This window comes from Neomonachus schauinslandi, chromosome 13, assembly GCF_002201575.2.
Source record: "Neomonachus schauinslandi chromosome 13, ASM220157v2, whole genome shotgun sequence".
NCBI classification, from domain to species: Eukaryota; Metazoa; Chordata; class Mammalia; order Carnivora; family Phocidae; genus Neomonachus; species Neomonachus schauinslandi.
In genome coordinates, this window is record NC_058415.1 from 73,236,133 (window position 1) to 73,247,047 (window position 10,915).

Here is a 10,915-nt window from a genome sequence, read left to right on the forward strand (position 1 = left end):
CCCAATCAGCCGCTGAACCCCCTCAGAGTCCACTACCGGCAGCACCACCAAATACCGATCTCCACCTGGCGGCAATCACTATTTTGAGCGGGGCTGTTTAATTAATAACCACAATTAAGACCGAAAATTACGGACCGCTAGAGATGCTCAGTCGCTGATCAAACATGATGCCCGTACTCCCAACACCGCAGCCAGTAACTGAAACTTCCTTTTCCGAAGACCGGAACCCTCAACTCCCAGCCTCGCCTGCAGGGCCCTCAGCTGAGCGCTAGGGCCGCCCCCTCCGCCGCCAGCGCTCCGGACTCTCCGGTGTTAACGGCGGAAGCAGGGCAGCCCGCGACCTGCTTCTCTCGCGAGACTTACCGGGTGTTTAGTCGGCCGGAGCCGGGGGGATTAATATGGCCGCGCCTAGTGAGCGGAAAGTGTGTCGCAGTGGAAGGCGCCATATTTCGAGTAGGTGTTGGTGCCGTACAGCAGAGAATGCTAAGAGAAAGGGAAGTTAGAACTGGGATACGGGAGCTACTGAAAAGATGTACTGGGACAATGCGGGAGCAAAAACATGAAGTAGGAAAAAAATCCCAGGTCTCTGAGGATGGAGTCAGGGAATCTCTCCAGCTAAGATGTGTAGAAAATGGAAACTCAGCGCAAGGTGCAAATAAAGATGGGGAAGTAGGGTGGGGAAAGAGGAAGAGCCGCTCCTGTTATTAAGCAAACGAGGAGCATGAGTCTCAGCCCGAGTCAGTTGATCTACAACACATTGCCTCACTTTCCCAATGTTAGGTATAGTAATGATCATAGTATGCGTACTGAGGGAGGTTATTTAATTTAGGTTTTAACTGAGGTGGAAAAGTCAGGATGGAGCAGTATACTCCCTGAGAGAGAGCACTGGGAGAGGGAAAGTCAGAATGCTTTCATCTGGTGACCTCCAGCCTGCCATCCTGGAAAATGAAATTCAAATGTCCTCTTCTGGGAATGCTTTCCCAGATTGGGATGGGGAGACTCTGCCCCTGCTGAAGACACATCAAATAGCAGCAGAGGGGAAATGATTGAGGATAAACTCCGTAGGATGATTCAGAACCCCTAGGTCTTCTCAACCTGGTCTTGAACTTGCTCTGTGGCTTTGGGCCAGCCGCTTTCCCTCAGGTCGCTCATTTGTAAAGTAGAAGATTATGAAATACTCGTTTGGGTATTTCAATGTTTGCTGACATAAAGAAGAAAATTTCAGCGTCAGTGTCAATGAAAAGCACTTCAGAACCCATGCAGTTTTTTAAAAATAATAAATACCATATAGTAGCATTATTAATGTTAAATTAAATAAGGAGGCTATTAGACTGAGGTGGTTCTAATGCCTTAGCAAACCCAAACCTAAGCCTGTAAATGCCTCAAGGTTAAGAAATCAAAACCTAAGGACAATCACAAACGAGGCTTTCCCAAATAAGACACCTGCTTCAACTATAGGCAATCAAATAATTTCCTTGCTTTGCTTCTAGGTCTTTTCTATAAAAGTCTTGCCTCTAGCTCTTGTCAGTGGAGCACTTCTAACCACTTGTGGTTTGGTGCTGCCCAATTCGACTCAGTTACTTCTGCTCATTACTAGAAAATATCCAACCCTAACTGATGCTGAATGACACTATGAATTAATTCTCAGGGTTGACTCAGCTCTTTGAGTCGGATACAGTGGACATCATGCTTCTGGAATGTCCTCCCCAACTTTATGTCAGGAAAAGTTCTATTCATGCTTTAAAGCTGGGCTCCAATATCCTGTTCTAAGTTTTTTCCAGAGCCTCCTGGCATCTGTGCCTTCCTATGCTTTCCTGTGTCCCAGTCATCACTGCCTGGCACTGGGGTTTGCAGTGTTTGTGTCTTTTCTCCCCTGGGGTCTGACAGCTACTCAGGGCAAGACTGTCAGAATCAGCTTAGTTTCCCTTTTTTGGTTTAATACATATTCATGTCTACTGAGTCTTCCACCATAATGTAAAGTTCATTCCTTCCTTCACTCACACACATTCATTTTTTGTCATGCTTGGTAATGCAAGGAAGGAGCTCAGAGTCTGAGAGTGACAATGTAGTGTGATGAGTGACCTGACAGAAGCATGACTGGTGGGCATAGTAAGGGGTAAGTAGCTAGGTTAGGGACCGGGTGGTAGTGGTGGGGGTGTGGGAAGGGGCTGTCATGATACTAAGGACGTGATTTTAAAACCTGAGTCTTGGGGGGCGCCTGGGTGGCTCAGTCAGTTAAGCGTCTGCCTTCGGCTCAAGTCATGATCCCAGGGTCCTGGGATCGAGCCCCGCATCGGGCTCCCTGCTCCACGGGAAGCCTACTTCTCCCTCTCCCACTCCCCCTGCTTGTGTTCCCTCTCTCTCTGTCTCTCTCTCTGTCAAATAAATAAATAAAATCTTAAAAAAAAAAGTTTAAAACCCGAGTCTTGGAAGGGGAGCAGGAGTTTGTCAGGAAAACAAGGTGAAGAAGGGAAGTCTCAACAGAAGAAAAGCAGTTATATGCCACTTCTTACATATTTGATAGAAGACTAATCCCACCCCTACATCTTTGTTCAGGTGGTTCCCTCTTTTAGGAATTCCCACACACTCCTATTTTGGGGGTAAATCCTATGCCAAAAACCAAGGGAGGTTCTTATGCTTTGTGAGGCCCCAAATTAATAGCTCCTTTACATGTATAATCTAATTCAGGAGTCTGCAATCTACAGCCCTGAGGCAAATCTGGCCTGTTGTCTGTTTTGATAAATAAAGTTTTATTGGAACACAGTCATGCTTATTCATTTACATATTGTCTGTGGTTGCTTTTGTGTTTTAATGGTAGAGTTGAGTAGTTGTGACAAAAACCATATGGCCTAACAAGTCTAAAAGACTTACTATCTATTCTTTTACAGAAAAGTTTGCTGACCCCTAATCTAATTTAATGCTGAGGGAGAAACCATTATTATCCCTCTCATATTCCTCAGAGAAGGAATCTGAGGCACCAAAAGGTCACATAGCAGGTTAGTGGTATAGCCAAGATGTAAACTCCCAAAGTCTAACTCAGAGCTTATGCTCCTAGCCACTACACTACACTTCAATGAATGTCTTTTGAACATCAATTAATTTCTGTTGGTAAAGAGACAAAGATATCAGTATAATTTGTCATCCAACCCAGGACAGCTTTGACAGTGAACAGAGGTGCTATTAATAACTATATCTGGACAAGGGGCACCAAACCTCTTCTGGGCAATCTGTGATGTGGGATCACCCTAGAGATAGGAACAGAGATACACAAGATAGAGCAAAATACATAGATAAAATAATGAAAGATGTTTTATTTCATAATCCAGATAAGTGTACTTTCTTGCTTTAGAGTTGTACACATCTACATTAAGAATACTTTCTGGTGAATTTTTATGTTACTCTCACTAGCTTATGATATTTCATCTTACTTAAGCAATGAAAATAATTCTTACTGTTCAAATACTCCAGGTTAATCATGTTGTGTGGGGGTGGGTGTTCTGTTTAATATTCCACTCTACTCTCAGCTGGCTTATAAGGTGAGAGGAAACATGGCCAGACAATCCATGGAAATGGCATAAGGCACATCAGAAAAAAAAAATGTGTAGAATCTTATGTGCAGTAGATGTGTGCAAATGTGTGATAGCTACTTACTTTTATACAAATTTATAATATAAATACTTCCTTCAATCAATAAAATATAATCAAAATGCATCTAAAACTGGTGGTTCTTATAGATTATTATAGAAAAGAGATGCAATCAATCAGGGAAAGCACATACAATGGAAAAAACAAGACACCTAGGGTGGAGCCCTGGAAAATTTCAACTGGTGAGGGATAAAAGAAAGAGGAACTGATGATGGGAAAGGAGGAGAGAGGGAGGGAGCAGAAGATCAAGAAGAATGGTGTCAGAGGAACTAATGGTGAAATATTTCAAGGAAGAGGGAAGCATCAAATATCAGACGCAACAAAAATCCACTAAGATAAGGACAAAAATGTCCCTTGGATTTAATAATTAGCAAGGTGGTTTTTTTTAGAAATTGTGTCACAGTAATGATGAAGACAGAGCCCTACGGAACTGCACTGAAGTATAAATGTGACTGAGGAAGTAGAAACACCATGAAGCTTGTATATTAAGGGAGAGAAAGATGAGAATTCAGGTTACAAGCTGTTTTTAACACACAAGAGAATTTAAGCAGGTCAAAGACTGATTTCCGATGAAACACATGTCTTCAGACAACTAAAAAGACACAGATCAAAAATCCAATGGAAAAAAGGACAGGTACCTCAATAATAATTAAAGATATGTAAATTAAACAATGAACTTTTCCATATTGATAAAAATTTTTAAATTGATGTTATCCAATATGAAGAAATCAAGTATGGAATTGTTCGCACATACATGTAGATGGGTGGCAGACATTTGGCAATACTCTCAAAATATAAGATGTGCCAAAACAACTTTAAAAAAGAAAAACGAATCGGGAGGGATTACTCTCTTTACCTGACTTCAAAACTTAGTATAAAGTTACAAGAATCAATTTAATGTAATATTGGCATCAGTTTAATGTAATAGATAAATAGATAAATGGAACAGAGAGTCCAGAAATAGACTCTCACATACATATTCAGCTGATGTTTACTTAACCCTTGGTATTGGTGGTTATCAGTGGTGGGGAATGGACGCCATGTGGAGTTCGTGGCAAGCCACAGTAGGAGAACAACATAGGCTCCTCAAATTTTGGAGCAAGGCCAGGCCATCTGCGGTGGAGGATTAGATGCTTTTGTAAAACATCTGCTGGCAGGCTATCGCACCCAGGTAAAGGCAGAATGCATGACCATGGGATACTAAATGACTACTCCACCAGAACTACCCAATATGAAGCAGAACCTGTCAAAACCATCAAGTCATTAATTAAGTGGGTTTAGAAAATATCCATTTTAAGATACAAGTGGAACATTCAGGAACAGCAGGAATAAGCAAGCACATGGCATCCACCACTGTTACATCAGCATCCCCTACAGGAACTTCAGGTTGATGCCTAAGTATGAGCTCTTTGTGTTCAGGAACCAGCAGGCAAGAGGAGGGAGGTTATCACTATCTTAGAAGAGGTGAATAACCCTGACGTCAGTAGAAAGTGAGGTGCTATCACACAATGTGGGCAGGGAAGAAAACAAAGAACCCATTGATCCACTTGGTACCCCTTGCCCAATTGTGCCATAAAAAAATGTACAGGTTCAGGTCTGAGAAGGGCATAATGGCCAGTGTCTTATGTCAGCAGAGACATATGTTAGCTGAGAATGGAAAGTGGGGAAGTGAGATGATGAATTATCTGTTATAACCTTAGGACCACTATAGCACCTTGAGCTATAGTTTATCCCACTAATCTCTTCTGAGAGACCATGACCTGAGCTGAAATCAAGAGTCAGACACTCAACTGAGCTATCCAGGAGCCCCTATCTTAACTAATTTTTCTGTCTAGCTGTTCTATGAGCTGCCTAGAGCAGGATGTGAAAATCTCCAATTATGATTGTCGAATTTTTTATATCTCTCTTCAGTTTTTTCAATTTCTGCTTCTTGTATTTTGGAGCCCTGTTTTAGGTGCATAAATGTTCATGAACCTTATGTCTTCCTGAGGAATTAATCCTTTAATCTTTTTAAATTGGCCCTCTTTATTTCTGTTAATACTTTTATTGAGAAGTCTGTTTTGTCTGCTATTAATATAGCCATTCATGCCTTTGTATGTATTTGTATGATATATCATTTCAATCCATTTAATTTTAACTTCTTTGTGTCTTTTTAAAGTCTAGACTTTGTACAGAGCATAAAACTGGGTCTTGCTTTTTTATCCCATTATGAAAATCTCTGCCTTTTCATTGGAGAGTTTAGTTCACTAACTTTTAAAGTAATTATTGCTGAGATTGGATTTAGGTCCACCATCTTATTATTTGTATGTTTGTCTCCTTTGATTTTCTTCTTCTGTGCTTCCCCTCCTATTTCCATTATGAATTTTAAAATACTTTTTAGAGGTTTATAAATTTATCTGTTATGTTTCTGGCTATACCCCTTTGCTTTACTCTTCAGCGGTTTCTCCAGGGATTGCTCTATCATCTTTGACATTCATAGTCTACTTGAAGTTGATATTGTACCAAATCACATAAAATTTAGACACATTCCTACATTATAGGCCTGCCCCCATTCTTCATGCTAGCAATGTTACATGTATTGCATCTAAATGCCTTACAATCCACATAAGACAATGTTACAAGTTTTGTTTCAAACAACCCTAAGCGGGTGCCTGGGTCACTCAGTCAGTTAAACGTCTGCCTTTGGCTCAGGTCATGATCCCAGGGTTCTGGGATCAAGCCTTGCTCAGTGGAGAGCCTGCTTCTCCCTCTCCCTCTGCTGCTCTCCCAGCTTGTTCCTCTGTCAGATAAATAAAATCTTTTTTAAAAAAATTAAAAATCCTAAATATTTTAAAGAAATGAAGAGGTTAAAATAGTCTTATATTTACTTACATATTTACCATTTCTCATGCTCTTCAGTGCTTCCTGAAGAACTGAGTTTCCATTTGGTATCATTTTTTTCAACCTGAAAAACATTATGGTCTTCTGGGGATAAATTCTCTTAATTCTTTTATCTAAGATGTCATTACTTCACCTTCATTTTTTTTTAAGATTTATTTATTTATTTATTTATTTATTTATTTATTCATTTATTTATTTGACAGAGAGAGAAACAGCGAGAGAGGGAACACAAGCAGGGGGTGTAGGAGAGGGAGAAGCAGGCTTCCCACCTAGCAGGGAGCCTGATGTGGGGCTCGATCCCAGGACCCTGAGATCATGACCTGAGCCGAAGGCAGACGCTTAACGACCAAGCCACTCAGGCGTCCCTTCACCTTCATTTTTGAAGGATACTTTTGTTGGATACAGAATTCAAGGTCGGAGGGTTTTGTTTTGTTTGTCCATACCACTTGAAGGATCTACTGATCTACGGTTTTCTGGCCCCCACAGTTTCTGATAGTAAGTCACCAATCATTAGAATTGTTTTCTATCACATATGGGTTGCTTTTCCCCTGGCTTTCCAGATTTTATTTTTATCTTTAGGTTCTGGCAGCTTGTCTAGGATGTGTTTTCCTCACACTTAACCTGCTTAGAGTTCACTGAGATTCTCAATCAGTACATTTATATCACTTACCAAATTTGGGGAAATTTCAACCATTATATCTTCAAATATTTTGTGTATCCCACTCTTTCCTTGCTCTCCTTTTGGGACTTCAGCTACACATATTCAAGACATTTTGTTACTGTCCCACAAGTCACTGAGGTTCTCTTCCTATCTTTTCAATCATTTCCCCCTCACTTTGAATCATTTCTACTGAGCTATTTCAAGTTCAATCACCCCTTCCTCTGTCATTTTCATTCTGCTGGTAAACTTACCCAGTGAAATTTAAATTTAAGACATTGTATTTTTAAGTTCTAGAATTTTCTTTTTGTTTTTCTTCATAGTTTCTATTTCTTTGCTTAGTTTTAAAAAAAATCTTTATTCACTGTGAGCATATATATCTTTATTTCATTAAGCACCATTATAATAATTATATTAATATCCTCATATGTTCATCCCAACTTCTGGGTTGGTTGTCTCTTTTCTTGAAATGGGGTTGCAATTTCTCAATTCTTTGACTGTCAAGTAAGTTTTTCTTATATCCTATATATCATGAACGATAAGTTGTGGAGAGTTTGGATTCTATTTCTCTGAAGAGTATTAATATTTTTGTTTTATCAAGTAATTAGCATGGTTGAGCTCAAACTTCAAACTAAGTCTGTGGGGCAGTAGCACAAATCAAAGCTCAGTTCTCGTCTTTAGTTGAAGCGTTAGGAGTCTGTGCCAAATATGCATGGTTCAGGGGTCAGTCAGATATTTGGGCAGAATTTGTTCACAGAATTTGGGTTACCTCCTCTTTGAGTCTCTCTTTTCTGGGATTCTCCTCTCACTTTCCAAGTGGCTGCGGTTGCCCTGAACTCAGTCCTATGGTTTTTCATCTTAAAAAGACTGCATGTTTTCTATCAAATGACACCCCCTGCCCCCGCCACACCAACTTCAGTGTGTCCTCAGGCTAAAAGCTGCGATCTAACCGCCTACATTCCCTTCTTCCAAGTTTCAACTCTTTCCCATAATCTGCTTTTGTTCACTCTCCAGTACCTTCAGGTCATTGGTTTTGTGTGTGTGTGTGTGTGTGTGTGTATGTGGTTTTGTCCAGAGTTTGTAACTGTTTTCTGTGGGAGGGTCAGGATTAGTAGAGCCCTACTTGGCCATACCCCAGTAATGAAAATTGATTACAACAAAATAAATTCCGGAAAATAGAAAAATTATTTAGAAAAACATAAAACTTACTCTTAAACTGACAATCCTGAAAAAATCACTGTCCACATAATGATGGTGATATTATGCATTTTCTAACATGTGTATTTGTGTATAGAGACATTATCTTCATATTAAAGAAATATCTCAGAAACATTTTAAAATACTTTTTAAATTCACTTCAACAGGGCGCCTGGGTGGCTCAGTTGGTTAAGCGACTGCCTTCGGCTCAGGTCGTGATCCTGGAGCCCCGGGATCGAGTCCCGCATCGGGCTCCCTGCTCGGCAGGGAGTCTGCTTCTCCCTCTGACCCTCCTCCCTCTCATGCTGTCTCTCATTGTCTCTCTCGTAAATAAATAAAATCTTAAAAAAAAATAATAATAATAAATAAATTCACTTCAACAATGATTTAAATCAGTTTCTCAAAGTGTGGTCCCCAGACCAGCAGCACCAGCGTTTCCTGGCGAGTTATTAAAAATGCAAAATCTCAGCCACCCGCCCCCACCCCCAACCTACTGAATCAGAAACTCTGTGGGTGGGGCCCATTTCTAAAGTCTGTGTTTTAACAACCCCTCCAGGAAATTTTGATACATTTTATCATTGATTTAGACTCACTTCTGTATGTCTATTTTCTTTCATCCTTTGCCTCCAATCTTTTAGACATCACTTCCTCATTTATTGATGCTAACTTTTAATTCCTTTCTTACTCTACAGGATGACTTTCAGCATTCATTTCTACTACTCAGGCATACTGTCCCAAGTATGGTACTATTATGGGTTCTCCAAGAGATGTGGGGAATTTAACATAGCCGTAACATGCAACTGTTTTATCCTTCTAAAAAGTGCAGATTTTCCACAGCTCTGGACAGTGAGGATTCATTTAGTGCATAGTACCAAACTTCCACGTGGTTATAAGTTACTGATGGAAAATGGCTTTCACATTGTTCTTTCCTTCTCTAAGAGTAAATAAGTTACTTGGAAACGAGGTTCTAACATCCATGAGTTGATTTTTCAATGCATGTGTGCACACATGAATGCACACATACATAATTTCATTCTCAATACTTACATCTGTTAATTCTCTGAAATGAGGAAATCAGGAAGGCAGGAACTTGCATGCGAAGTATTTGCAAAGATGGCACTTAATCACTTGTTTGTTGAGGGTCCATCATTATGCTAGACTAGTATCCAGGTGAAATATTTATTGAGCAGAATTGACCACTAGAAAAGTCTTGCTTATTGACCCATATGTTTATTCTGAAGAACAAATGAGGTAATGTAGTGAATGTGCTGTGAAAATGTAAAAGGTGACATGCATGCCCAATATTATTACCTTATATAACAAAACCATTTTTGTCCTTATGTCACTGTTTTTGGTGTAACAATTTAAAAATAATTCAGCTGTATTTTATCTATGACTTATGAGTAAAAAATAATAATAGTAAATAGGTATGCAGTAGAAAATAGGTCTCATGTGGAAACCCAGATTGATTCACAGTACCTTCCAGAATGCATGCTTAAGAGTGACTCTGAGGCCAAGTCTAGGTTCACTCAGAAAAAGTGCGGTGATCCATTAACAATGTCTGCTATTGAGCAAGAACAGGAAGTAGTGGTATTTGTTGCAATACATTTGAAATCCCAGATTCAGGTGTTTGTATATAAGTGCTCTGAATATGTGATAAAATGGAGTGACTGTTCGGAAAATCACTTTCATTCACCTGCAATCACAATTTATCTTCAGTTTTTTAAAAATATGGCATATAGAAGAAACACGGTGCTAAATTATAATTGTAATTCATTATTTTAATAAAAAGATGTGTGTTTGATAGGAAAAGTCTTTGTGAATTCAATATTAAGTTTAATACCATATCCTCAGATTCATCACCCTGAATTCATAATAGGCATAATTCATGACTTTCACTTCATCAAACAACACCATGGAGTGAGCTCGGTGAAAATGTTAATCAGTGTTGATGTATGCATATTAAAAAGATTTTAATTGTGAAAATAACACATGTACATTATTTAAAATTTCAAACAGTATATAATAAAAAGGAGGTCTCCTTCCCATCCTAGCCCGCATTCCTGTACTCCTCTGCTCATGACAACCACCATAAAGTTTCTTCTGTATTTTTTCAAACCAAGTCTATTCACATACAAATATATGTATATATATTTACTTACACACACACACACACACACACAGAGACAGGCAAACACACCCTTTTGTACATTAAGTGGGAACATACTATACACACAGTTCAGCAACCTGCTTTTTTCACTTAACAATTTTAATCACTTAACAATACACAGGTGCTGGTAGGGAATGATGTCCCTATCCTTGGCTGCTTTCTTTTCTTTTTTTCTTAATTTTGTGTTAATGTTTTTTACATAAATAACTTTTAGAAAGTATGCAGCTGATGCAGAAGCTAACAAAGACATTAAGAAAGAGCTAGGTGAGGGGCACCTGGGTGGCTCAGTTGGTTAAGCGACTGCCTTCAGCTCAGGTCATGATCCTGGAGTCCCGGGATCGAGTCCCGCGTCGGGCTCCCTGCTC